General features: G+C 46.1%; 1 protein-coding gene across 1 annotated transcript in view; it reads right to left on the reverse strand.

The window, feature by feature from the left end:
• camk1da (calcium/calmodulin-dependent protein kinase 1Da) overlaps window positions 1-27,201 on the reverse strand; it is a 397,726-nt gene that overhangs the window by 294,286 nt on the left and 76,239 nt on the right. The gene's annotated exons all lie outside the window — the stretch shown is intronic.

Raw genomic sequence — 27,201 nt, forward strand, 5'->3', positions numbered from 1 at the left:
TTGATACCCTCATTCGCATTAAGTCATTCACAGCCTCCCTTCTTCTTAGTAAAAGTCTCACCTTCAGCCCCTCAAGTCTCATGGCTGCGCAATTAATGCCTTACTGGCTCATTGTCCATCACCACATCTGGACTGATCACCTCACGCAACACTGCATCTCCCTCTCTGCAGCCAAAAGGATTATTCTCAAAGGTAAGGTTAATCCCTGACTCCCCTCCCCCCCTCAATGATAAACCACCTCTTCTGACCCCTTTCCTCACCCTCTTTGTTCTCATCTCTAGCTTGGTTCAAAAAGTTTACAGTTATTTTGTCTCAATGACTGTCCAAACATCTGGATCACCTGAAAACCCACCTCCTCACCCCATCCCTGACTCCCCTCAAACTCTTTCCTCACTCTATCATTGACCCCCTATTTTGCAGTATGTTCTCTCCCATTCATCTGCAGGTGCTTTCATAAGAACATTCATCTGCTCTCTTTCATAAGAACATAAGAACTAGGAGCAGGAGTAGGCAATTCAGCCCCTCGAGCCTGCCCCGCCATTCATTACGATCATGGCTGATCTCATTTTGGCCTCAACTCCAATTTCCCGCCCTCTCCCCGTAACCTTTCAACCCGTTACTAATTAAAAATCTGTCTATCTCCTCCTTAAATTTATTCAGCGTCCCGGCATCCACTGCACTCTGAGGTAGTGAATTCCACAGATTCACGACCCTTTGAGAAAAGTAATTCCTCCTCATCTCTGATTTAAATCTACCACCCCTTAGCCTAAAACTATGGCCTCTCCTTCTAGAATGCCCCACAAGGGGAAACATTCGCTCCATATCTACTTTGTCTATCCCCCTTTAGCATCTTATATACCTCAATTAGATCTCCTCACATCCTTCTAAACCCTAGCAAGTATAGGCCTAAACTGCTCAATCTCTCCTCATAAGACAAGCCCCGCATCTCTGGAATCAATCTAGTGAACCTCCTCTGAACCGCCTCCAGTGCAACTACATCCTTCCTCAAGTAAGGGGACAAAAACTGTGCACAGTACTTGAGGTGCGGCCTCACCAATGCCTTGTACAGTTGCAACAACACTTCCCTACTTTTATACTCTATTCCTTTAGCAATAAATGCCAAAATTTGCCTTCCTTATTACCTGCTGTACCTGCATACTAGCTTTCAGCGATTCATGCAAGAGGACACCCAGATCCCTCTGCACTGAAGCATTCTGAAGTTTCTCTCCATTTAAATAATAAGCCGCCTTTTTATTCTTCCAACCAAAATGGATAACTTCACACTTATCCACGTTAAACTCCATCTGCTAAATTCTGGCCCATTCACCTAACCTGTCCATATCCATTGGTAAATTTCTTATTTCTTCATTGCAACCTACTTTCCCACCTATTTTGGTGTCATCTGCAAATTTAGCTATAGTACCTTCTATCCCTGAATCCAAGTTATTAATATAGATTGTAAATAGTTGGGGCCCAAGGACCGAACCCTGTGGCACCCCACTAGTTACAGCTTGCCATCCAGAAAAAGACCCATTTATCCCGACTCTCTGCTTTCTGTTGGTTAGCCAATCCTCTATCCAAGCGAATATATTACCCCTAACTCCGTGTAATCTTATCTTGTGTATTAATCTTTTGTGCGGTACCTTATCAAAGGCCTTCTGGAAGTCCAGATATACTACATCTACAGGATGCCCATTATCCACTTTGCTTGTCACATCTTCAAAGAACTCTAGCAAATTAGTCAAATTTCATGAGATTTACTTCTTTCTGATACTCACCTCCCCACTAACTCGAGACCAATGAGCCATTTTGCTCTGGCTTCTTTGTCCTCCTTTCGAACCTGCTGTCAATACGCCTTGTCCTTCTAAACAAGCCACTCATAGCCCTCCACACTCTCAACTATAGTCCCATGCACTAATCTCCCTTTCCTCTCTATCATCTCTGAATGTGTTGTTATTGCACAGTGTCATGCTCACCCTTCTCCTAACTCCCTGCTTGAAATGACGCCGGTTTGATTTCCGTTTTGCTCACTGTGCCAAGTCCGCCAGAGTCAATGTCCTCACTGGTCTCCTAAAATTCAAACCTGCCTAGAACTTTGCAGTCCACATACTGTTGAGCACAAAGCCTTGCTCACCCATCATCCCCAATTTCGTTAAGCTCCATTGGCTCGCTGTTCTTATCTAAAAATCCCTCAGGCCTCACTTCACGCGACCTTCTTCAACCTTTTCTCAAGCCCCATGTAGTTAGCTCCTCCACCTCCGGCCTCCTGTGGTCCTTCTGAACCCTCCATGGCAAATGCTTTATTCACCTAGAAGACCCACAGAGCTACCTCTCCACACTTATAAAAAAACTCCTCAAGACCAATCTTTTTAACTGTGCTTTTGTTCAACTCTCCTAAACCTTGTACTGATGCTCTGAATCTGTATTCACTCCATGAAGTTCCCCGGGATATTTTAAACATTGATAACACGACATAAGTGATTGATGTTGACTCGTGATATTCAATTCAAAATGAATCCAGATAACATGGAGGGATAATTGTATATGGATAGATTATCAATGTCCAGACAGAATGAGTAAGTAGGAGGCAGCAGACCTAATTCACAGCCAGCATCATTGGAGAAGTTGCCAATTAGCCAGAAAGTACAATGCACACAAAAGACAAATGAAATCCTTTTATGATTGAAGGCGCTAGTTTCTATTGATCTGCAAAGTGTGTCCCACTCCTGCTTCAGAATGAAGGGTTACAGGCACATTTTCACTGTAATTAAATCCTAACAGGAATATTACAACATTCAACAAAATGACAACTTAATTGCAATACCACATTTTTTAATGATCTAAGTGGAATTCATTATATCTGGGTGTGATATGAAATGCTACTGGTACAATGCACTTATATTTTTCCACATTTACTTAAAGAAGACAGCACCCTTGCAAAAGCCCTTCACCCAACTCCAACTTCAAGGTTGCACTAGAAATGTGACATCTTTCTGCTGGCTTGTGAGTAAATCTGGCAGCAAGTTGATAATATGACCATTCACTGCCACTGGGTCAAAATCCTGGAAATCCCTTCCTAACAGCGCCGTGGGCGTACCTACACCACATGGACTACTGTGGGTGTACCTACACCACATGGACTGCAGCGGTTCAAGAAGGCAGCTCACCACCACCTTCTCAAGGGGCAATTAGGAATGGGCAATATATGCTGGCCCAGCCTGTGATGCCCACACCCCATGAATGAATAAAACAAAACTTATTAAGATACATATATAAATATTATGGAGCTTAATTACAAGCCCTTCTCATGGTAGGGTGCCTCACCAGCTGGGAGTACATATCAGTGGACACCCCTTACAACTTTACGATATGTGCTTTGAGTGAGCGAGGCTCCCCCACTGGGATCCATAGCATTACCCTCGTCTGTTCATCAATCCAGTAATAAATAAATGTGATTATTAAATAAATAAATATGTTTTTCAAATGAATTATTTATTTAATAATGTATTTTATTAGTAATAAATACATTATCCAACAAATTCATTTTTTCCAATGCTGTGTAATTTATTATATCTGGGTTGTAAAATGCATTCATTCACATTTTTCTCAAAAAGGGCAGCAGTTTTTGTAAATGCCCTTCACCCAACTTCATTTTCTGTTGCCGTTGTACTAGAATTGTAACAATTTTGAGGATTCATAGCGTTAGCCTTATACGTTAATCAACCCTATAAGAGAACATCCCACAAGTATCGTCACAGTTTCACTGGTAGCAGCTCAGGATATATGTTCCTGTGGGTTTTGGGACCCTAAGACCAGGACCAAATGAGGGTCCCGAGCTGCACGTGCTGGCAGCAAGATCGGCTCAGCGATGCTCCAGGAGGGGAGGGGGGGGTCTCCTAATCAGCCACCTTCAGGTTCGCCATCTTATTAGGGGTAGTGGGTGGGCTCTCGATGCTGTTGGATCAGTCAGAGGGCCGACAGCCCTGCAGCAGCCCCACTGGGAGAGGTGGGCGCTGCGGAGGCAGGTCGGAACAGGGTTGGGGGGGGGGTGGGGTCTCAACATGGAGGTCCCCTCGGCAGCTTACATTTATATTAATAAATCAGAAGGGAGGGAGGGAAGCAGATCATTCAGAGTGGAAACCCCCTCCAGCTGGATCACTCAGGCTGCGAAGGCTGCCTTTCATGCCTGAGGGCCATCCAGCTCCAATGTCTCTCCCGCACAGCTGCAAAGAGGCTGCTCACATTGAACGGGCAGCCTCTGCGCACGGCGTTGGGGGAGGGGCGGCACTCTGCTAGGAGCCAAATGCCAGTGAGGTCACAAAATCCTTCCTAATTGACGATGTAAGTTAGCTGCCTACATCAATGGTGGAGGCGGCCAATCCGGGTTCCTTCCTGCCCCTGGGAAGGTTCCCCAGTAGCGGGAATGCAATCGGGGGGGCTCCCCCTGATTTTCCCAGCTGTCCCACTCCACGCTCGCCGCCGTGGGACTGGGAAAATTCAGTTCCTCGACTCCCGCACACTACCCTTTTTCACCTGAAAGGACATTCCATATTTCCCACGGTTGGAAGAGGAAGCTCCGGGAAAGAATTTTTAACCTGTTTACGTGTCAGAAATAAGATGAAAACAGGAAACTGTGGCTAAACAGCAACCTCAAGCACAATCAACTTGTTTTTTTTATTCATTCATGGGATGTGGGCATCGCTGGCTGGGCCAGCATTTATTGCCCATCCCTAGTTGCCCTTGAGAAGGTGGTGGTGAGCTGCCTTCTTGAACCGCTGCAGTCCATGTGGTGTAGGTACACCCACAGTGCTGTTAGGTAGGGAGTTCCAGGATTTTGACCCAGTGACAGTGAAGGAACGGCGATATATTTCCAAGTCAGGATGGTGTGTGGCTTCGAGGGGAACTTCCAGGTGGTGGTGTTCCCGTGCATCTGCCACCCTTGTCCTTCTAGGTGATAGAGGTCATGGGTTTGGAAGGTGCTGTCTCAAGAGGCTTGGTGAGCTCCTGCTGTGCATTTTGTAGATGGTACACACTGCTGCTACTGTGCGTCGGTGGTGGAGGGGGTGAATGTTTGTGGATGGGATGCCGATCAAGCAGGCTGCTTTGTCCTAGATGGTGTCAAGCTTCTTGAGTGTTGTTGGGGCTGCACTCATCCAGACAAGTGGAGAATATTCCATCACACTCCTGACTTGTGCCTTGGCAAGGGTGGACAGGCTTTGGGGAGTCAGGAGGTGAGTTACTCGGTGCAGGATTCCTAGTCACTGACCAATATTTATATGGCTAGTCCAGTTCAGTTCCTGGTCAATGGTAGCCCCCAGGATGTTGATAGCCTACACCGTATACCTATTCCTTATGTTCTTCTATTTCCTGAGCGTAAACTGAGTTGAAGCATAGCCTGAGGGTTGAAGGTTTCCTGTGGTGTCTATTTGTTAGTGACTTCATAAACATAGTGGTGAGATTTCCTGGAAAATATTTTTAACATATTCCTTTGAAAAGTTCTTACAACATTGGCAGGAACTTTTCCTGCTGTGTTTCTGGTGTCATTGGCATATGGTGGCCAAACGGAATCTTTTCCCCAATTAGATTGGTTGAATTCAGTAAGGAGAAGTGTTTTCACTGATCAAGTATACACACAGGAAGATTAACTTGCCTACTCCGAGAGTTTCATCGTTTTCAAGCAACAAAATGTAATCTGATTGGGATTGATAAATTGGGCATTTTCTGTTGACCGACACATGTTTTCTTGTCAGCTACTCATAAAACTGACCAATTAGTGACAAAAAGAAATCAGGCCCAACGTGTTTATTCCTCTCAAGACACAGTACCACTTACATAGCATTTCACTAGCTATTCTATAGTGCATAATCTTCTCAATATCTACAGCAGCATTGTATTCGTGATGAACTTTATGTTCAAGCTGATATTATGTAAAAATGTGAAACGTGAAATTCACTATTTTCAAATAATTTATCTCTTTACACATGACTGACTTTAACATGTGGATCGACCCAGTGCACAGTACACCCATGTCATAAAATTGACTCAGAAAAAATGTGCTGGAAAGCTGATATAAACACAGAAAATGCTGGAAATACTCGGCAGCTTTGACTGGATGTACTGAGACAGAAACCGAGTTAACGGGCTGAATTTTCCTGACTTTGTTTTCTTTTGCTGGTTGCCTGGACTATTTTTAGGTGGTGAATCCGATTGCTGGAGCACAGGCCTTCCAGCTGCTCCTGGCTGCTCCCTGCCAGAGCAAAGCAATTAAGGCAAAAGTGCCGGAAGTCTGAAATAAAAACAGAAATGCTGTTGATGCTCAGCAGGTCAGGCGGCATCCATGGAGAGAGACACAGTTCTGAATAAAAGATCGTGGACCTGAAACGTTAACTCTGTTTCTCTCTCTCCACACATGGTGCCCGACCTGCTGAGTATTTCCAGCCTTTTGTTTCTTTTCAAACCAGTTAAGAATCTGCCTCGGGGCTTCCCGGCCAATTAGAGAGGGTTGGTGGGGTAATGTGGCCATTTTGACGGAGGAAGGGTTTCTTATTAAGGGGTCCATGGCAGCTTTCGGGTAAGCTGGCCAGGACTGAGATTCTTTATAGGCTGCAGCACTTGCTGGAAGGTGAGGAGACCTGGGAAGGCTCTCCCGTCATCCGGGTTTCCCACTCTCACTGGAGGTTCAGGTGAGGGAGTTGAGGGGCTACAGCAAGGTGAGCTACCCTAAGAGCAGGAGGCAGAGGACATCTTCCTTAATCGTGCAAGCATGTTTTGAAGTGGCTGAGGAAGCGTGCAGCAGCAGTGACACAGCTGCTCCAACCTGGAGGTAGTGAACCAGGAGGATCCAGGGCCTAAGGAGGGCACGACAGGTGAGTGAACCTGTCAGGCACCAAACCCCACATTCTGACTTGCCCAGCATTCTCCTGCACACCAAGCCTCAGGGCAACACAGCCTGCACTCCACTTATTCACTACAGGCACCTCACATCCCCGTCTGAACAACCAACACTCACACTCACCTTCAGCCTATTGCTCTCTCACACCCATTCCTCTCAGTCACCACTTAAAAATGTTGTCCTTCACTCCTCTGAACACGAGCCATTCCCAAGACTCCCACTTCCCTGTTTTCTGTCGGCCAGGGGAAGACGTCACACAAGTTGGCAAGAGTCAGTGAAGCAGGAGACAGGTTTGGTTGGACCTCCAGTGACAGGCATCATGTCGGCCATTGGCAATGTGTGTCCACCTGGTCCACTGGGAAGGCTGTCTTGCACCATGAGGATGAGGATGTCAGTCGTGACCTGCCCTGACAGCCCGAGCCTCCTGAGGCATTCGGGCTCACAAATATCGAGAGAGCTGGTCCTCTGCCTGTAACCCATCTTGTAGGGGGGTCTTGCCTTTCAGCTGCCTCGTGGTGTCCATCCCCTCTGCCCTGTGGAGCAGCTTGTGGCTGTAGCAAAGGCGGCTGGTGCTGCTATTGTTGTTGGTGCTGCAGCTGGAGCAGGTAGCAGCAGTAAGCCCCCCGTCCTAGACCCTCAGCAGAGGTGGAGCTGCATAAACTGCCCACCTGCCACTCTGAATGCTGGCAGCAGGGATGGGTGGGTGAAGGTCTGGTCAGGAGAAGTTCCTTCCAGGTAATTGGCACTCACCTGTCATTCTCTTCCCCAGAGGGTCGTGGAAGCTCAGTCATTGAGAGTGTTTAAGGTATGTTTAACATATCAAGAGATTGATAGGTTTCTGATTAACAATAACGTAAAGGGTATGGGGATAGTGTGGGTAAAAGACATTGAGGTGTTCAATCAGCCATGATCATATTTAATGGCAGAGCAGGTTCAATGGGCTGAATGGCCTTCTCCTGTTCCTATGTTCCCATGTTTCAGGTCAATGACCTTTAGTTAGAAATTGATTGTTGATTTGTTATGATCTGGAATGGTGGAAATGATGTGGAAACAAATTGAACGAGAACTTTCAGAAGGGCTGATGGGTTGAATGATGGGCTGAGATATCTGCATTCCTCTAATCATGGCCTCTAGAGCATCCCCGATTTCAATCAACCCATCGTTGGAGGTTGTGCCTCCAGCTGCCAAGGCCCTCAGCTCTGGAATTCCCTCCCTAAACCTCTCCATCTCTCTACTCCTCTCTCCTCCATTAAGACATTCCTTAAAACCTGACTCTTTGACCAAGCATTTGGTTATCCACCCTAATATCTTCTTGCCTGGCTCAGTGTCAAATATTGTTCCATAATTTTTTTTTGAAGCAGTGTGGGATATTTTTAACGCAGTAATAGTGCTATATTAAGTTCAAATTGTTGCACAATTCTCTGATAAACGGCATGACAATCTTGAATCTTAGTTTCCTTAGGCAGACTTATTCTATTTACAAAGCTATCTCTAAACGTGGAGCAATACCTCCAGATTTCAAAAGGTCCACGCACATATTTTGCAACCAGGATGATGTCACTGCTGAATGACTAAGTGGCTTGTACAGGCTCAAAACACTGTATTCCTGTAAGCAAAAACATGATCTAGATGTAGAGTTCTTTGATGTTGCACATGAGTGGCTGACTGATATTACATTGGCAAAAAGGAAACACTTCACTCAAAGACACGCTACCATTTCACAGCTTGAGAGCAGGCAGGTGTGTCAGTCTGCCCTCACCACTACTTTCAGATTTTTTTCTTCAATTCTGTGAACAATTGCCTCTTGAAAAATCACTGGCAGCCAACAAGGGCACAGCCACAATATGCTGTTCTGATCTCAGAGGATCCACGTGACAGCCTTTCTGTATCTTATCAATTTGCTTTGTGTCTTTGTTCCAAACCCTGAGTTTTATGGTGCATTTCAAGCACTTTTTTAACTGGGCCCAATTTCCACTTCAAAAAGAACAGTTTGTCACTGCGATCTCATTTTAATTTTTAATACCTCTGGAAAGTGATATATGGTCACCCTTTGTAAGGTCTGTTTCACTGTGTGATATTGAATGATGGCTGCATTGCCAGACTGCACTGCAAGCGAGTTCCTGGGAATCCATAAAAACTCAAAGAAAAAGCTCAGCAATTTGTGCAGTTGCCAGAGTCAACTTTAACTTTAGAGTAACAACCCCAGCCTGTATGCTCAAATTTTTATTTCTTTTTTGTGCCTTTTGTGGCCTCAGGACTTGACAAAGCGCTTTACAGTGCTTGAAACATAATCACTGTTAAAATGCATGATGGTGGCTCTCCTGACCCATCCCCAGTGACTAACGGAGCTAAACAGGGCTGCGTGACAGCGCCAACCCTCTTCAACATGTTTCTCTCAGCCAAGCTCTCCCATGCCTTCCATGATGGTGATCCTGGAATCGAAATCAAATATCCAAAATCCAAAATCAGGAATCATGCTCAATCTGAGATGACTCCAGGCAAAGACCAAGGTCTTTAAGGACATACATGGATGAATAAAGACATGAGGGAACAGCTGAGGTGAAGAAAGCAGTGGAGGCTGGCTCATTGAATTTATTCAAGGCAGAGTTAGATAGGTTTTTGATAGACAAGGGAATCCAGGGTTAAAGAAGGGTGGGAGGGGCAGACAGGAAAGTGGAGCTGAGACCACGACTAGTTGAGGCATGATCTTATGGAATGCAGAAGCAGGCTTGATGGGCTGAATGGCCTACTGCTGCCCCTAAGTCCTATGTTCCTAGCTTGCACGCAAGGTTCCACAGACAGCAATGTGACAATGGCCAAGACACCAGAAAGAACTCACCTCCCCACTCTTCACTTTACATCCACATGAGAGGGCAGGCACAGTCTCAATTTAACACCTCGTCCAAAATATGGCACCTCTGGTAGTGCAGTACTGCTTGTGGAACATCAGCCTAGATTTTACACTCATCTTTCTGGAGTGGAACCTGAACCCATGACCATTGGACTCAGAGGCAAGAGTTCTACCCACTGAGTCATTGCTGGTATCAAACATACTGTAGTATAAAGTCTATCTGAGGAGGTGGCAGAGGCTGACTCCATAATTAATTTTACAAGGAAGTCGGACAGGTCCTGAATGATAATGTTGGGAATGCTGTGACAATTGAGTGTTTGCTCTAGTTGCGATTAAGAGTAGCTGATACAAAATAGGGGAAGGTCAGGGCACATATATAAGAACCTGTGTGTGTGGGGGCTATGTGGAAGGGAAAAGCAATCTGCGCCTAAGTCATACCAGGTTTTGTGAATAAACATCTGTGAAAGGCAGACTGGCTGCAGCTTCTTCCTTTGCCAGGTGGATGTTCATTGATGTAACACTTGAAAATGAGCGACTGACAGAGTTATAGATGAAAAGCAGGGATATGGGACAAGCCATGGCTGCTCTTTCATAGGCTCTACCGGCCAAATGGCCTCCGTCTGTGCTGTCAGGTGCTATGATTTTATGAGAGTCCAGGGTTACTGATGAAAAATTTCTGAGGGCCACAATCCCAAATTTTCCCCCTTACAATAACTGTACGGTTTACCAGAGCTGAACAAACAGACTGTGTAGAGACTCGGAAACAAAGGAACACTTGTGGGTCATAGGTCATAGTTGAGAGAGAAGTGGGCCACAAATGAGAGAAATATTAGTTCCACTGTGTGGAGTACTAATGTACAGTGATTGAACGCCTGAAGAAACCTACCTGTTGTCTCGTGGGACCCTGACTTGTGACTGACCAAAATGGAGAAGGCTCATTCGGGAAGGCACTGAACACATCGAGATTCAGTGTGTTCAGAGGCAAAGTCGAGGGAGCACCTAAACCTCGAAACAACCCAACTACACAACCCTTCAGGCACCACCTGCCCCTGAACTGGCAGAGTCTGCAGATCATGCATTGGACTTATCAGCCATCTCATAACCCATCGAATCGGAGTGGAAACAAGTCATTCTTATCCTGAGGGACTCCCTAAGAGAAGAAGAATCAATGGCTAATACATAAATGGTTTAGCAAGATACATAATGGGCAACATTTTCCCCCCGTCGGTGGGGAAGGACGTGAGCGGGCGCACTTCCGATCGGCGCCCCCAATCGGGGGCACGCCACCATTTTACATGGGTGGGCCTTGTCCCCACTCGCCAACCAGAGGATGCTGGCCAACGTTTGGACTAAAATTAACTGCAGACAAAAGACAATTATTACATTTTATTGGGCAACATGTTCCCCTCTTCTGTAAGTGCTGACCCTCTCTGGGATATGCCAGTAGTCTGCTGCACCATGCACAAATGAACACCTGACATCAGCACACTATTCTTGCCTGGCACCCACACATACACTTTAGACTGGATGGCAACCAGGTACAGAACACTTTCCCTTTCCCGAGCCCAAAGATACTCTGGAATTCCCTGCCGCCAGCAGCAGAGGGTGGAATCATCCCAGATTTGCACCAAGTGCGCTAATGGGTGGGGAAACGGATGTTTTACCCTCTGGCCGCAATGGCGGCTTTTCACACCGTATCACCCGCTTCCCGCCTCATTAATTATGCAGCCACAGGAAACACGCCATCTCGCTGACGGGCGGACTCTGAATCGCCCGCCACGCTGTTACCCCGCCATTTCCTCACTCCGGGTGCCATATCTAAACTGCAGCCACGCACACAGTTCTCAATGCCTGCAGCCCAGGACTGCTCCAGTGAAGACATGGCCCTGAAAGTCAAGTAGAGTACAGTGACCCATCACTGGAGTGGCTTTTGGAGGCTCACCATGACGTCCACCACCCCGACTCTCTGGCTGCAGAATGTCCAGCAATCTCACCACTCCGGCTTGATAGGAGATGGCTGTACTGATCAGAGCCAATGCTGCACAGAAGAGGTTGGCCATCGAGTGCAGAAAGAGGATGAATGATCTCATCTGTGCTGCCAGGGTAAGGCAACCATCTCATCACTCTAAACTCACACACTCAAGCCCATCACACATTCACTGGCATCTCACTCACTGCCAGCTCAAGGGACATCACCACTCACTCTCTCACACAAACCCTCACACCTCCATCTGGCCTCATCTCCTCTAGAGACTGCCTCCTCAGCCCTCACCATCTTGAGGCCACTTGACCAGATCAACATGTTCCCCCGTACACCCCCTGGGATACCCCCCTTCCCCAATACAGCCCTCGCCCTGCAGCCTCTTCCCTTTCCTGAGGCTACTTCTACTCCTTCACCAAGCAAACCCTTGCCCTGAAGCCTTACGGCTGGTCAGGCAGGTAGAGACCTGCCCGTGAGCCCCCCTAAAAGTGATGTGGTGCTGTCTGTGAAGCCTGGCACTGATGGCTGCGAGTGCTGCCCGAAGCAGGGTAGGCAAACAAACCTCGGAGTCCCGATCCAACTGCAGCTCGCCAGGTGCATGTCGCTTAGGTACAGTTGTGAAACACGTCGGCATGCAATCACGCCAATGTGTCCGGATGATCCGGCGTGGGGGGGGGGGGGAATGATTCTGGTGAGCTTGGTTTATAGCGATGCGCAGATGTATTACAATGAAGTTCCTGACATGCGGCAACGGGAAACGGGGCCCACCATTGCCGGGCGGAGCAGGCAATTGCAAACTGGTTTCACGACGTTGTGAAACCAATATTTGGCCTTCCTGCCATCTCGTTCCCTGACGCCTGCCATGATGCCATAAGCCAGCGAGCACGGAAAATTCCACCCATACACTCCGACTGACAAGATCTGCCTCGCTGAAATGTCTCAGTATCAATATTATGAAGTGCATACACCCGCTGAGTCACCCAGGAAACACTTGGATATGTTTTGACAAATAATTCATGCATTTGTGGCACTGAAAATAATGCTGGTGTTGAAGTTACCATGAGCAAAAACAAATAATAGTAACTGACCTTTCAAACACTACGGGCAGAACTTTTCACTGAGCGTCGGGCGTGCACCCGACCCGCTCGAGCGTGAAATAGCACATGATCACTTCGGGCCAGCATCCCGACGTCATCGTGTGGTATTTCGGTCGATGGATGCGCACTAAACTCAGAAGTGCGGCCGCCGACAACTAAGAGGGCAATGAAGCCCATTAAACGCGCAATTAACAGGGATTTTTCGTTGCCCGTCCAACATTATGGTTGGCGGGCGGGCGGGCGAATCAGCCAGGCGGCCTTTGCATTTTTCAGGAAACCTCATCCACGGGCAGGGGGGATGAGGTTTCCGTGATAAATGAAAATAAAAATAAATTTCTGTGGACAGCGTTTTCAATGACCTACGTTTTCAGGTGATTGATCAGGAAGCTTGGACACTGCTTTCCGGTTTCTCTGACCTTTATTTTATTTTAGGTTTGCTCAGGTCTTCAGCTCCGTGCGGCAGCTCTCTGCCTTCGGGCAGCTGTGAGCGCTCACCCACACCCGCGCTGACTCCAGCGCTGGCCCTCCTCCCGCCCCCCACCACGGCAGCGCCGGGCCTTTTAGCACGCGCGGGCTTCATACTGGCTGGTTGTTAATTGGCCGGCCAGTGTGAATTCGCAGTCAGGGGTCAATCGCGGTCGGGGGTCCATTCCCCAGCCAACCCAGGACCCACCGACCACGCCCACCCGCCAAACTGAAAATTCTGCCTTAAGTGTCTAAAAATAGGTAATCCTTGACAAAGCTCATCACATTAAATGCACGTCACCAGCTAAAGATAGTAAAGTAGTCTTTGCAAATTAGAGATTTACTCATTTAAGCTTAATATTATCTGTACTGATATGATTAGATGAGGAAATCCTTGTGTCTGTTCAGTGACAGTCAGCACATCCATCAGTTTAATGTGTGCTCATTTTACTTATGCTGGGGACACCACGGTATCTCACTTCCTTCTCCGTAATTACTTCTATCCTTACTTTTCTCTGATCTCACAAACCCACCAGCTGAGAGAGATTGGGAGAGGGAGATCAAGAAATTAAAGCCTTTGCTGGGTCCATTCTGGACTGGGGTTTGGTGAAAGAGCTAACCTTTCTCATTTCCTTTATAGGCTCCAGGCAGAGGACTCACTGCATAGAGGCGATAGCTATAAACCCGTTGTCCATGGTGCAGCATATTTGTACTCTGATTCTCTTTAAAATGGGCTACTTAAATCACAGCTGGCAGTGAGTGAGTATGCATCTGTTATTTCTATATGCAAACAGTTGCATTAATCAATGCGATACCTACAAGCAGTCACTCCAGTCTGTACACCTGCATAATTCAAATACACTGCAATCTTTTAAGAAATAAAACTTCTTTTTCTCTGAAGGACTGCTTAGACTGTGGGTGAAATGCACCCAGGCCCTGCAAACAAACAGTTACATTGTTACCTGTAGTATGGGTGGAATCAAAGGTTTAACATTTTGGGAAATGACAGGCTACAGTTAATGAAACCCGGCCTCAAATAACCAGTGGGAGTTTTTATTTTTTTCTTCAGTTCTCTGCCCAAAGGCAAGTCTAGCCCACAGTACCAAAACCTCCAACATGGGTATGGCAAGGAGGCAGGTCCCAAATCCACTCCAGCCAGAACAGGGATCGAACCCTGTGCTATTGGCACCACAACAGCCATCCAGCCAACTGAGCCAACTGGCCCCCACAAGAAGGCCAACTTGCTAGGTCAACATACGCTTTTACATGCATGTTTGTAGTAATTGGCTTAGTTGCCCCTCCCTCCTGTCAATCAACCGTAGGTCCAATCCATTGAAGATGCCCCATCGCACTGTAATGTGACAGAGCTTAAGTCATTCCTAGGGATGATAACTGATTATAGCCACTTCTTACCTAACCTGTCCACTGTGTTTGCACCGCTTCACCTGTCGCTGAGGAATAATCACCACTGGTCATGGGGTTCATGGCAAGAAAAAGCCTTTGCAGCAGCAAAGAAACTGCTTCATTCATCGTGCTTGGTGGTACGTTATGACCCAGCCAAAGAGCTGGTGTTGACATGCAGTGCTTCTCCTTGTGGCATAGGAGCCGGACTGTCACATCGAACGGAGGACGGGTCAGAAAGACCCATCGGCCACGTTTCAGGAAGACTCTCCCAGGCTGAAAAGGGCTACTCCTAGCTGGAGAAAGGAGGACTGTCGGTTGTGTTTGGTGTCAAGAAGTTTCACCAATACCTGCACGGGCGACATTTCGTGATGGTGTCTGAGCATAAGCCACTGACAGGTTTGTTCAGCGAAGACAAAACGATTCAACCTATAGCTTCAGCGAGAATCCAGCATTGGGCCCTGACGCCAGCAGCTTACGACTACACATTCATGTACTGCCTTGGCTCGCATATAGCCAATGCAGACGTACTTAGTCATCTTCCATTACCGGGCAGTCATCCCACCACACCCATTCCACAAGAGTTAGTGTTGTTGTTAAATTTCTTGGATTCATCACCCTGTATGTGCTAAACAGATCAAGAATTGGACGAGCAGAGACCCAGTACTGTCAAAAGTTAAAGACTTTGTTTTACAAGGCTGGCCAAGTACCCATGTGTCTGATGACCTGCACCCCTTTTATTCCAGAAGCACTGCCAGGATGGAACCTTGCTGTGGGGTTCCAGAGTCATGGTCCCTTCCCAGGGCAGAGAGTCACCCTTGGCAGAGTTCCACAGCGCACACCCAGGCATGTGAAGGATGGTGAAGTTGGCATGTAGTTATGTCTAGTGGCCAGGAATAGATAGTGACATCGAGAGTATGGTTAAACACTGTTCCCTTTGCCAGCAACACAAGTAGCTCCTCAGCTCCTCTTCACCCATGTGATTGGCCTGGCTGCCCTTGATCCAGACTGCATATTGACTATGTGGGACCTTTTCTGGGCACCATCCTCCTGTTACTCATCAATGCACATTCGAAGTGGCTTGATGTCTTGATGACTACAGGGTAAAAACGCCAACTTCAGCCACAACGACTGAGAAGCTGTGTCACTCCTTTCGTACACATGATTTACCTGAGATTATCGTCTCTGACAATGAAACAGCTTTCACCAGCGTCGAATTTCAGCGGTTCACAGACCTGAATGGCATGTGGCTCATAAAGACTGTTCCCTGGAATCCTTTATCAAATGGTCTCGCCGAAAGAGCTGTCCAGACCTTTAAAGCCGGTATGAAGAAGTTGTCTGGAGGTAGTTTGGAGTCTCATCTTTCCAGATTCCTTCTGAGGTACCGCGCAACGTCACAGACTACCACGGGCTCCACGCCGTCAGAGCTGCCGATGAAGTGCCGCTTGCGCATGGATCCGGATTTGGTGTTTCCCAATTTCGAAGGGAAGGTGGGACAGTAACAAACCACTCAGAAACTGAACCATGATCTACACAGCGGTGCTCGTACGTTCAAAGTAAGCGACCCTGTGTATATGTGTAACTTTGAAAGTGGGTCATGCTGGACTCCAGCCGCCATCGTTTCGGCAACAGGTCCATTGTCATTTTGAGTTCAAGTTGAGAGCAGAGTAGCGCACAAACATCTGGATCACATTCGAGCAGGAGAAACATCTCAACGAATGCAAGATCAACCCGTGATTGATGTTTTGCTGCCAACCTCTTAAGTGTGTGGTCGCCCTACAGCTGCTATTCCTATCACACCCAATGAGCTGTTGAATACAGAACCACCCAGTTCCAGTGACGCACCTTTTTGTGCAGCTCAAGAGCCCACTGTTCCTGTTCCGGAACATCCCTCAGAAGGGCTGCAACGTTCTGACCATCCCCGCAGAGCACCTCAGAGCCTTAATCTGTCGTCGTAGCCTACAGGTGATTGTCAAGGACACTAAGGGGCAGAATAATCCCTGAGCGATCACTTGGAGTTTGGGCAGCCCACTGTTCTTTGTTTACAAGGGAAGTTAAAGACAAGAGACATTACAAATGTTTTATTAGTTTTCAGACATGTTGTAGTAAACATAAGGAACTTAAAGGGGGAAGAAATGTAGTAATTGGATTAGTTGTCCCTCCCTCCTGTCAATCAACCATAGGTCAACACGATGGGAGGGGCTTCCAGTAGGGAGATGGCACCAAGTGTGTAAGCACCTTAACATGTGTCCTCAACAAACATAAAGTTTATCTGCACTAAACCTGCTCCTCCTTCAAGTCCTTACAATGTTGTAGTCCAGAGCTATTAATAGTGATGGTAGAGGCTCCAATTTTCTTTCCATCACATGGCTGACCAGGAAATTCTCCTGCTTTTACCGCTTGCCATTGGAGCATGTTAGAAGAATTTACAGGTTGATACTCAACCCGTTTGTCTATGTTATGAATGCACCTTCCTTGGTGATCAAGGCCGGAAGTGGGACTTGAGCCCATCTTCTGGCTCAGAGGCAGGGACAGTACCACAAGACCTCCCCATGGAGCTTTTATTTCTCCAATGATAAATCTCTGCCACTGCACTGAAACATCATCAGCAAACACGCAGCGTTGATAATCCCACAAAAGAGCATTCTTGCCAGTGAGAATACAATTTGACCATAGATGGGAGCAATACGTTCGAAGTTTAAAATATCTATGACAAATCTGTGAAATCATTGAATCTTCTGAGATCACGCATCTCCCTACTAATGATGTGCAGTCTACTGTTTGAGCCTTATAAGTAGCAAAAAATATGAACACAATCATTTGTTTGCAACCTGCTGAATTAGAAAAATCTGCTCTGAATCTCTGCACCAACTTGTTAGTTACAAGAGGAACGAAGTTGTATCCATGTCATTCACCCTGAAAAGTCAAAGCTGCCTGCATTAAGCAAGCAACATCACGGGTATAAGTCATTGTTTGAAACACAAGAAAATCCTGTGAGCACTGGAAAACACAGATTTAGAAGAAAAATTTCACTTCATCTCATTTCAATCTAAAGTAAACCTCCATTATTGTTTACAGCAGAAAGCAATTATCCCTCGACATTTGATGGAGATTAAAATATGATGATGAAGTATCTCTTTTATACCCTTTATATGAGAGCTTAGTTTATTGCATTTAAAAAGCTTCTTTGCCACTTACTTTGCATAGTAGAGAAAGGAGGAGACATTGGTGAATATTTTATGTTGAAGCTTATGCTGTTGTATGATACAAATTGGTTTCCAATACAATACTAGTGCAAAGATTTCATTTTCAAATGTCAAAAGATATACCTTCTTAAGAAGTCTTGTTCCTCCATCCCAACAAAGGGCATACACTGAAGGAAATTTATTAAACTGGGTATAAGCAATGAATTTCTAATTCATAGAGAGCATTTCAAGGTTCAGAAAGGGATAATATATAATCTGTTCCCTCAGCTTTGCACTGAAACATAAAAAGTAACTCAAGTGTTTGAACTCATTAAAACATAGCAGCGTTACCCTGCATCTCAAGAGGCACAGTATGAGAAAGATGGCCTCACACAGAAAACTTCAAAACTGAACACATTACAACAAAGCTAAAGAAAGCATATGAATAATTGTACGGAAGGATATTAGATGCGACAGGATCATTGGGTTTGGAAACTCCACTACTGCACATTAAGAACAGGAGAGTCCGCACATATTTTTTTTATATTTCAATAAGGATTATAATTTTTATTTTTATTAGTTGTTTGGTCGTGCAGAACTTGAGTATTGCTGAAAAAAAATAAATGTTGAAGCTTTCCAACTTGCACGCCTCAGGACACTTCGCAAGAATACCAATTTAAGGGGAAAACAACAATTTATACTGTATGTGAAGAGAGTGCTGGTTGCTTGGCGAGTGGACTCTGACTGGTAGAGGCGTTGCCATGGAGGATGCCTGAATATGCCTGAATAAGAATACCTACACTTCTGTTTAATATTCCAAACCCCAGGTACTGACAATTCACTTTCTACAGTGTTATTTTTCTGATTGGCACTGAATGGGTTTGCCTGGCTGTCTGAGTTGAGCTACATATTGTTAGGTGATCACTTTTCTGCTTCTTAAGCAGGACGTTTTTTTTATAGTTTTAGTGCCTCACCAATCTTTGCAGAATTGAAACAGCTCCCCTTAAATTAATTTGTCAAGTAATTCATATCTACTGCATGTCCACTGTCAAAGTACAAAGTATTGATAATGTCATGAAAATTAGCAGTTGTTTTTTCATTCATGGGATGTGGGCGTCGCTGGCTGGACCAGCATTTATTGCCCATCCCTAATTGCCCTTGAGAAGGTGGTGGTGAGCTGCCTTCTTGAGCCGCTGCAGTCCATGTGGTGTAGGTACACCCACAGTGCTGTTAGGGAGGGAGTTCCAGGATTTTGACCCAGTTCATACAGGCCGGGATTTTCTGGCCCTGCCAATACAGGATGCAGCTGACCAGCCAAAAGTCCGTCCGCTTTCGGCCGGACTGGAACGAGGCCGGAAAATCCACCCACAGATCCTGAAGCCAAGGCTGAGATAGTTTATACTGGACACCCAGTTAAGAAATCAGGTTCTGTTGATGCTTGCGCTCAGATTTCCAACAGAGGCAAAATTTCACAGGTGGTAAATGAAATTCCCAGGGTAAGGAGGGAAGTCTGGGTGAAAGGGAGTTGTCCTCCAGAGCATTCGAGGTTCCTGGTGAACCACCCAAAGAGGGTCACTGGAGGTATCCCTGGGCGGAATCTTCTGTTTTCAGCAGCTGTCTCCAGCGCTGCCTGAAGAAGCGGTGAAATATCCGCACTGAATCTTAAGGCCCTGAAGGCCCACCATATCTCCTGCCCGACATGCCCTTGAGAGGACGGTGGTGGGCTTACCTCTCAACTGAAGGCCCCAGAATATGGCGAGCCACCTGCCTAGAGCTGTCGGCCTCTCTTGCGCTCAGCAGCGCCACAGAGGAGGCCATGGTTGCTGCCGGAGCAACACCCGTCCCCCCCAGAGTCCCAGGGTCACGGGATAACCTGGGAAAAAAGTAACTGCTGCTGGGGAGAGTCTCGTGAGGTGGGGGTCATGGGGAGAGAGGGGCCATGGGAATCGGCAGCATTGGCAGGGAAGTGGCTGTCAGCAAGCACCACCCCCACCCCCCGCCCCATGTCCACGCCCTTGGTCATGCACAGATGAATGCAGATCAAGGGAACCATCCCCTCTCCCTGCTCCTTGCATCTGACATACACCAGTTGTGCTGGCTGCATGTCGGCAGGCTCGCCTGGAGCTGGGAAAAGTGCAGCAGAGGCGGGAAGAGGCCCTTAACTGGTCATTAATTGGCCACTAAAGGGTCTCAAGTGGAGGTGGGGCAGTAAGGTTGACCATGGGCCTTCCCACCCAGAACTTACTACGGGCGGAGGTGGGGAAGGCGCGGGTATCAGTCCTGACACCAACGCACCTGATTTTCAGTCCCTCCCGCCTACTTCTTCACCTCCTGCAGGGGGCAGAAGATTTCGCCCGTCATAAATTGGCTTATTCAATTATCAATCCAGGGAGGCCCAAATCAATGAGCAAGCGATTATCCCAAAGTGAAAACAGTGATACCGTAATGAACTTGTATCGAAGGAAACTACAGGAATGTGAGATACCATGGAGCTGGGCAGACTGTTCGTTTGGGCAGCAGAATCAAACATTTGCAGCTGAGGGGGAAATGAAGGAGATTAAGATCCAGCTGATTCCCTTAAAGGTTAAATTGAAAATTGACAAGAGCAGAACAAAAGGTCACTGTCAGTTTGTTTTAACTCACCTCCTGACTCCCCAACTGCAAGGAGTGTCAGCAGTGTGATGGAATGTTCTGCACTTTCCTGGATGAGTGCAGCTCCTACAACACCAAAGAGGCTCGGCACCATCCATACAAAGCAGCCCACTTGACTGGGACCCCATCCACTACCTTAAACATTCACTCCCTCCACCACCAATGCACAGTAGCAACAGTATGTACCATTTGCAAGGTGCACTGCAGAAACTCACCAAGACTCCTTAGACAGCACCTCCCAAACCCATAGCCACTACCATTGAGAAGGACAAGGGCAGCAGACGCATGGGAACACCACCGCCTGCAAGCTCTCCTCCAAGTCCTGACTTGGAAATATATCACTGTTCCTTCACTGTCGCTTGGGTCAAAATCCTGAAACTCCCTCCCTAACAGCACGGTGGGTGTACCTACACCACAGGGACTGTTGTGGTTCAAGGTGGCAGCTCACCACCACCTTCTCAAGGGGCAATTAGGGATGGGCAACAAATGCTGCTGCAGCCAGCGATATCTGCATCCCGTAAATGAATAAAAACACAAAGCTGGGATAATAGAGATATATTTGGCACGTGGAAGTCAGGGAATATTTTAATTTATAACATCAAGGCTGATGTTGAGTTTAAAAAAGCATCTAGGGAATTGCTGAAAAAAGAGACATGTCGAAGCGTCTCATCTCGCACTCATCAGGACACTTCACAAGGTGAAGGGCGGAATCGTCCACTCCCAATTGCAGCAGGTGTCACAGCGACAGGAGGGGAAAATATCGGGAGATCGCAAAAATCGGTTTCACATTGGCGTAAAACCAGTTTGCGATTGTCCGCTCCACCGACCAATGGCGGGCCGCACTTCCCACCATCACCCGTTGAGAACATAATTTCAATACTTTAGCATCTCATTGTAAGCCCTGATCGCTGGAATCATCTCCCCCCCTCCCCCCACCACGCTGGATCATCCAGGCACACTGGCATGATTGCACACTGGCATGTTCCACAACTGTACATAAACAATGTGCGCCTGGCAAGCCGCACTTTGCACAGGACATCGAGGTTTGTTTTTCTACCTTGCTTCGGGCAGCACTCGTGGTCACCAGCGCCAGGCTTCACAGGCAGCACCACATCACTTTTAGGGGGGGCTCACAGGCAGGTCTCTACCCACCAGACCAGCCATAAGGCGGATGGCTTTTCAACAGCTGCAGGGCGAGGGCTTGCTTGGGGAAGGGGGCGAAGTGGCCTTAAGCAAGGGAAGAGGCTGCAGGGCGAGGGCTGTACTGGGGAAGGGGGGTATCCCAGGGTGGGTGTGGGACACATGTTGATCTGTGCAAGTGACCTCAAGATGGTGAGGGCTGAGGAGGCAGTCTCCAGAGGAGATGAGGCCAGATGGACATGTGTGGGTGTGTGTGTGAGAGAGTGAGTGGTGATGTCTCATGAGCTGGCAGTGAGTGAGATGCAGGTGAATGTGTGATGGGCTTGTGAGTGTGTGAGTTTAGAGTGATGAGATGGTTGCCTTACCCTGGCAGCACAGATGAGATCATTCATCCTCTTTCTGCACAGGATCACCAACCTCTTCTAGGCAGCATTGGCACTGATCACCACTGCCACTGCCTACCAAGCCAGGGTGGTGAGATGCTGGACCTCCTTCGGACAGAGCGGGGCTGGAGGACATCACTGGGGGCCTCCAAAAGGCATTCCAGTGATGGGATCACTGAACTCAACATGACTTTCAGGGCCATGTCTTCACTGGAGCTGCCCTGGGCTGCAAGCATTGAGAACTGTGTGCGTGGCTGCAGTTTAGATATGGCACCCAGAGTGAGGTGATGGCGTGGCGGGCGATTCAGAGGCCGCCCACCAGCGAGATGGCGTGTTTCCTGTGGCTGCATAATTAATGAGGCAGGAAGCGGAAGGTATGGCACGAGAACCCGCCATTGCGGCCAGTGGGTAAAAGGTTACTTTTTACTCCCACTACAGCGCTTAGTGCAATTCTGGGACGATTCCGCCCGCAGTGTCCTGATGAATGCAAGATGAAAGGCTTCAACATGTCCCTTTTCTCAGCGATACTGAAGTTCTGTACCTACCAACCAATGCTGCACAGTCCTTGTCCCTGAAGCTGGGTTTGTCACTGTCATTGCTGCCAACCTCTGCATTGTTCCTTTGCTGATGTGAGCTGCAGAGTATTGGATCCCCAGCCCATGTATATGATTATTTGCTTTAACAGTCCACAACCCAAGAAAGACTCTCCTTTGTTTGCAGAGAGTCAGCTCTTCATTCGATTTTCTAGACCAGGCATTAGCAGTGACAGCAGCTTTTGTTCAACCAGTTACAAAGCTCATTAAAAACTTTAATATTCTCTTCAGTTTGATGATTATTGTTTGAAGAGGTCTCTTTGCATGGGTGACTGGAACATTGTGTTAACACAAAGCTCTTGAGCTTACTTCCTAAATGAGTTCTTCATCTGACTCTTAATTGTTATGATGAATCAAGTACATTATTGGACCGTCTACAATCATTTGCCTTAGGTTTGGCCTATTCCAGTTCATGCCGGACAGCAAAGAAAGGCTGAAACAAAAACAGGAAATTCTGGAAAAACTCAGCGGGTCCAGCTGCATCTACGGAGAGAGAAACAGAGTTAATGTTCCGAGTCCGGATGACCCTTCTTCAGCTGAAACATTAACTCTGTTTCTCGCTCCACAGATGCTGTCAGACCTGCTGAGTTTTTCCAGCACTTTCTGTTTTTGTTTCAGATTTCCAGCATCCGCAGTATTTTGCTTTCATCTTAAAGAAAGGCTGGTCATCTGTTGTATTGCCTGCTCAGAAATGGCAATGCATGGTCTTTTTAGCACGCTGTGACTGCATCTATTCTTACACTATTTATATATTCTGCTGCCTGTGACTTTACTCACACCAAGTCTTGTTTGACCATCACCTCTGTATTCACTGACCTACATTGGCTCCTGAGTAAGCAACACCTTGAATTTAAAATTCTCATCCTGATCTATGGCCCTCTGTTTCTCAATGTACATCCTCAAGACACTTGTTGTCAAGCCGTTGTCAGTTTCTCTAAATGCACTGCTTCAATGTTCTGTTTCAGAGCTAGTGGTAACCAGGAGATAGTTACTGCCATAAAGAAATCAGAATAGCAATGGCAAAGAATGTGTTCTCCAAACATAAAGAATTGATCAGTATAGAATGAGTAGAAATCTTAAGAAAGGGATTATCTAGACTGTGATTTGGAGTGTCATATTGTATGGGGCTGAAACATGGAGCTGAAGAAAAGCAGACACCCAAAGACTAGAAAGCTGTGACATGAGGTTCTGGAGAAGGATAGAACAGGTAAGTTGGAGAGGACACAAGAGCAATGAAGAAGTTCTCAGGAAGATGGAGGAGGAAAGATCATTAGTGAATATCATCAAGAAAAGACAACAAGGTTGGATTGGCCATACTCTAAATTATGAGAACTTGCTGCAGGAGGTGAGTGAAGGAATATTAGAGGGATGTAGACCAATAGGGAGAAAGAGAATGATGATGATGTTAGGCAGCTTGAAATTGAAAATGGGAGGCTCTTAGATGCAACTAAAGAGGAAAGTGCAAGACCAGAAGGCATGGAGAAATTAGCTAAGGGTCTGCCCTTAGGCAGATCACCACTACTAAGGGACCACAACAATATTATACCAATCTCAGGTTTCACACTTGGAAAAGTTGCTTTTGCTCAACTGAAGAAAATCAGCTGTGTTATATTCAAGAGAAGGATCAATTTGTCCAGAAAAGGAGCAAATACTACACCATCTGGAGATCCTTATTTCTTAACATGGAGACCAGCAACTGATTGTACTTCAGACAAGAGTGCAGCATTTGCATTATCACAACTCATTGTAATAAAACAGCATTGCTAAGTCACGGCCAGTCAAAGAATAACCTAGCAGCCTCAACAGTGAGGTACTTTTGGACCGCCTGCATACCGCTGCCACTGTGAAGCGTATGCATAGCAGTTTCAACGGGTGTCTAGGGAACAACAGCCTTACTGCTAATTTTCTGAGGCATGACAGATCTTCAACATTTTTCCTTGTAAGCCAATCCGCCAAGCAAGGTGGGTTGCGATGGACTTTCATGAGCTTTCTGGTGACTTTACTGTACATCACTAAGTCAAGCCCAAAAGTGGGCAAAGAAATTTCAGTGCTCACTTTCAAAAAAACTTGGGAAGGAAAGAACATGTCTTTGCTGGATGAAAGCAGTGGTTTGTACTGGTGACGTATTTTGGCAGATTGCCTGCTGCAGATGTTGGAAACGGATTTGAATTCTCAATGCTATTTCATGCCAAATGCTCTGCCCAATCGTCCAGGATGGAACACAAACTTATGAGTCAGGATTCCTGGCTTACTTATCATCTTGAATATCAAAATCCATAAATTCCACCAAAGCATATTCCGTGTACCTTAACTCATTCAATGCACTGAACGTACCAGGCTGCGCTGAGTCCATTTGAAGCACCTTTGTATTGTAAGCTTCGAGGCGTGGACAATGGCGCAAATCCTCTTAATATTAGCATTGGTTGCATAATGTAAAGTATTCTCAACAAACTAGCCACTCATTTTTTTTTTTGTAAATAAAGTGGAGCCAGTCAGTCAGAGCTGGGGCTACTACACAGGATACTCCATTTCCCTACCCTTCTCATAGATATGTGCGAAAGGTCAGAAAATTTTCTAGACTGGTTCAGAAAGTGAACGTCACAGGGCACCATCACAATTTTTTGAGCTCAGCATTTTATTTTGAAAAGGTGATCTGTTTTTTGATGCTGAAGAAAAAAGAACGACTTGCATTTATGTTGCACCTTTCATGACCTCAGGACACCCTAAAGTGCTCCACAGCCGAAGTCTTATATCATGAAATGTAATCGCTGTTGTAGGAAATGCTGCGGTCAATTTGTGCACAGCAAGCTCCCACCGACACCAACGTGATAATGATCGTTCTCAGAGGAAGGGGTATGGATGGAAAGCAATTCTAACAAGCCTTTGATCAAGGAAATACCCACAAGAGTCTGTGCAGTGAAAGAAATGCTCTTTCTCGGCTTTGCATTGAAATCTTGATCCATTGCAACATCTCTTGTTCCGAAGGATTCCTTTCCCAGGACATCAACATTATAGGGTTCTTTACCTTTCTTAATCTGCCCTTCTTCCGAACATGCATGGTTTTGAAACTCAAACCTAGCACCCCTTCACCACGAGCTCTTGATTTATTTTGCCTTCTCTCCTACTCCCTTCAATGTAGGTGGTATCTGCACTACAGGGATTGGTGAAATAGCCACATTTATTTTTCAATTCTAAGATCAGACTTCTCAACTGCTTCTCAATTTTAAGATTATCTATTTCATTATGGTCCAGACAAGCTGAACTTGAGAATTTCAATGGCCATTTGCTGCCATTAAATAATTCCAACATTTCTTGTTTTAATTAATTCTTTCACTGAATTATTCCCAACTGCATCCACTATTACAGGTTACCATGGTTCCTGAATGAAACACGTAAGCAATTTTTGCTTCGCTTAGCTCCAACGTGTCATTTTTAACAAAAGGTTAAAACATGCCATTGCTGTATTAAAGCAAAAGCTCTTCAAAAAACCTTCTGTAACACATTTTATTTAAAAAGTTAAAAGATCACGAGTATTTTATACTTCTTGCCTTCTAAGATAAGTCTACAATTTTTCCTGTGGCCTTTAACAACTGTTCAAACATGGGAGGTTTTAATTTCAGTCTTCTACCTTTAACAATACAAATGAAATAGGATTGTGTACCTAACTGAGCACAAACAACCTCAGCTGGAGAAATTGCGGATATATTTAAGCTGACAAACTAGAATTAGCATTGGAATTTTTTTTTTCTCTTTCATAGGATGCAGGCATTGCTGGCAAGGCCAGCATTAATCGGCCAATGCTACCTTCACTTGAGAATGTGGTGATGAGTTGCCTTCCGCAGCCCATCAGCTGAGTCAAGAGTTAACCACGTTGCTGTAGATCTGGAGTCACATGTAAGCTCCTAATTCACCACTCCATAAATATCAGGGCCAAAGCCTTTTTTCAAAAAAAATCATGTTTCTTTAAAAACTGCCACTTTAAGGGAACCAGGGAGCAAGGGAATGAACCAAAATGACTGCAGACAGGAAGTGGAGACAGTATTTGGCATTAATATAGCTGTCACTTTTAATTTAACAGAACAAGCTCTACAATTAAATAGCCACTGCTTAGTGGTAAAGACGTAAAGTTTACAATAACCAAAGCTTCAATTAAAGAGCAAACTTCAAGTAACTCAACTTCTGTTTTTCAAACTGCCGTGGCTTATTTTGTTGCATTAAATGAGTGTTTGTAGCCTTGACTCAAGAGCAAAGAAGTGTGTGGTCCCAGAGGTCTCTATTTAAAACAAAAAAAAATACCTGGAAAAACTCAGCAGGTCTGACAGCATCTGCGGAGAAGAGCACAGTTAACGTTTCGAGTCCGTATGACTCTTCAACAGAACTAAGGAAAAATAGAAAAGAGGTGAAATATAAGCTAGTTTAAGGGGGGGTGGGACAGGTAGAGCTGGATAGAAGGCCAGTGATAGGTGGAGATAACCAAAAGATGTCATAGACAAAAGGACAAAGAGGTGTTGAAGGTGGTGATATTATCTAAGGAATGTGATAATAGGTGACATTAAGGGTA

The sequence above is a fragment of the Cetorhinus maximus genome, chromosome 12 (genome assembly GCF_964194155.1).
Source record: "Cetorhinus maximus chromosome 12, sCetMax3.hap1.1, whole genome shotgun sequence".
Classification (NCBI taxonomy): domain Eukaryota; kingdom Metazoa; phylum Chordata; class Chondrichthyes; order Lamniformes; family Cetorhinidae; genus Cetorhinus; species Cetorhinus maximus.